At 39.6% G+C, this 2,593-nt stretch overlaps 1 pseudogene; it reads left to right on the top strand.

The window, feature by feature from the left end:
* The first annotated feature begins 504 nt into the window (after positions 1-504).
* Positions 505-1,173, top strand: LOC130842433 (receptor-binding cancer antigen expressed on SiSo cells-like; annotated as a pseudogene).
* Positions 1,174-2,593: the final 1,420 nt, after the last annotated feature.

Consider the following 2,593-nt stretch of genomic DNA (forward strand, 5'->3'; position numbering starts at 1 on the left):
CTGAAGTCAGGGAGCCTGATTCCTCCAGCTCCATTTTTCTTTCTTACGATTGCTTTGGCTATTTGGGGTCTTTTGTGTTTCCATACAAATTTAAAAAAATTTTTTTCTGTGAAAAATGCCATTGGTAATTTGATAGGGATTACACTGAATCTGTACTTCGCCTTGGTATTCCCAGTTTGCTCTTTTTCAGACTGAAGTATAGATGAGTTCCAGTTTGCTTAAAAAAACTTTGAGGTATAATTGACAGTTGTAATTGTAAGTATTTAAAGTGTACAATGTGGAGTTTCCCTAGGAGGGGGCGGCTATGGCAGCTGCGTGGCAGCAGTGGTGGCTGAGATGGAGCACGCACCTGGGTTTAAGTGGGGCTGGGACTGAACTGGCAGAGCACAAGCTCGAGGAAGCGGCTGGCAGTGCATGTACATGCACCTTGTGTGTGCGCACACGCGGCCCACAGCAGTTCAGAGCCTCCCCTGGGCAGGCGGGGAGAGGGAGGGGCAGGTTTTGATTCCCACCATGGCTGTCACACAGTTTCGTTTATTTAAAATTTGTACCTGCTTAGCAACAGTATCCTCATTCCTAAAGAGATGAATATGCAGATCTGGCAGAGGATGGAAGTTAAGTGGAGACCAAATAACTTTGTCAACTACAGTTGATTATTCATCAGTTCCTAAACAGACAGATGGTGAAGAGTGGACTTCCTGGGATGAAGATGCACCTGCAAATGTAAAGATTGAAGGAGGGAATGGGAATGTGGCAACACAACAAAATGCTTTAGAACAACTGGAACCTGACTATTTTAAGGACATGACACCAACTCTACGGAAAACCCAGAAAATCATTATTAAGAAGAGAGACCCATTAAATTTTGGCATCCCAGATGGTAGTACAGGCTTCTCTAGTAGACTAGCAGCTACACAAGATATGCCTTTTATTCATCAATCTCCTGAATTAGGTGACTTGGATACCTGGCAGGAAAATACCAATGCATGGGAAGAAGGAGAAGGAGAAGAGAAGGAGAAGAAGCCTGGCAAGCTTCTGAAGAAGTTCTGAGGCAGCAGAAGATAGCAGACAGAGAAAAAGAGAGTAGCACAACAAGAAAGGAAGAAAATGGAAAAGGAAGCACAGTGGCTAATGAAGAAGGAAGAAAACAAAATTGGTATGAAACTTTCATAACAAATGTTCTTCAGATGTCATAGTGCCAGTGGGAGAAATATGAGCTCCACAACCCAAGCAACATTTGTATGGAGTTAAGAGTATTTTCAGAATACAGATGGACTGCTTGATATTAATGCATTCGTCAGGCCATCCAGGACACCAGGATTCTCTCACAGTCCCTTGAACTCTTAGTGATTGAGACTCAAAGAACAAAAAAGACTTATGAGACAATATTTTCTTCAACATTTCCCAACTGTAAGACAGTTGTTTGTTGTAGAGAAATTATTACAAATGGAATATGTCAGTACCTCTTCAAGCCAGTGTTTCTAGCTAATTAAATGGGTGTAAATAATTTTGTTGTGGGAAAGAACTCTGCTGTCTGTAATGCTTTCCTTCAGTGTGCATAATGATAAAATAATTTTAAATGTTCTTTTGTTTCCATGATTACCTGACCTAAATCAGACAGACTTGCAGGGCTTTAACTTCTTATTTTTGTTGTCAGAAGCTGGTGTTGGGATACATTTCCCCTAACTTGAACTGGCATTCATTAAGGAATCTGGTAATTATGGTTGTCAAGAAAATGACGTTAAATGCAATAATTTTACTTATCACAAACATTTTGTACATCATTTTCTTTTAGATGGTGTTGTTATACATAATTGTAATTTATGTTGCACGTATAAACATATTGAAAATCAGCTAAAAAAGATAAAGTGTACAATGTAATTATTTGATATACATACACATTATAGAATGATTACCAAGATCAAGATAATTAACACATCCATCACCTCACATATTTAACATAGTTCACTCTTTTGGAGGGGGGGTGAGAATGCTTACTATCTACTCTCACTGACTTTCAAGTATCCAATTCTGTATTATTAACTACAGTCAGCATTATGGCCTCAGAAGCTATTCTTTATATAGGTGCAAATTTGTACCCTTTGACCTACAGCACTCCATACCCTTCCTCCACCCAGTTTTCTTTGTCAGGCATTCATGGGGTCTTTGGCTAATTAGAAATCATACTGCTCAAATCAGAACCTCTTGTAGCTTCTAGAAATCTCTACGTTTTGTATATTAGTGGTGAGCAACCTTTATTTTCCCCTGCAAGAGCCAGTTTAGGGGGGGAAATGATGCTTATGGGCTGTCTGTATTTGCATTCCAAATGAAAATAGCTTTGAGTCCTGTGGGGGGAATATATATTTTCTTCCAGGGGAGCATGCCTGTGCAGTCAGGTAGATTTATGCTAATGAGCAAGCAACCCGCGCTGCTTGCCAGTTACTAAAATGTTAATCTCGGCAGAATTGAAAACTAGTCACGTAGAGGCAGCTTTCTAATTTTTTAAACGAAAATTAGTTGACAGGCTGAAGGTATAGATAAATAGAAGAGCATAAAACCATTTATTACAAGCAGTAGGCTTCATCTCTCCCCC

The sequence above is a fragment of the Hippopotamus amphibius genome, chromosome X, assembly GCF_030028045.1.
Source record: "Hippopotamus amphibius kiboko isolate mHipAmp2 chromosome X, mHipAmp2.hap2, whole genome shotgun sequence".
Lineage (NCBI taxonomy): Eukaryota > Metazoa > Chordata > Mammalia > Artiodactyla > Hippopotamidae > Hippopotamus > Hippopotamus amphibius.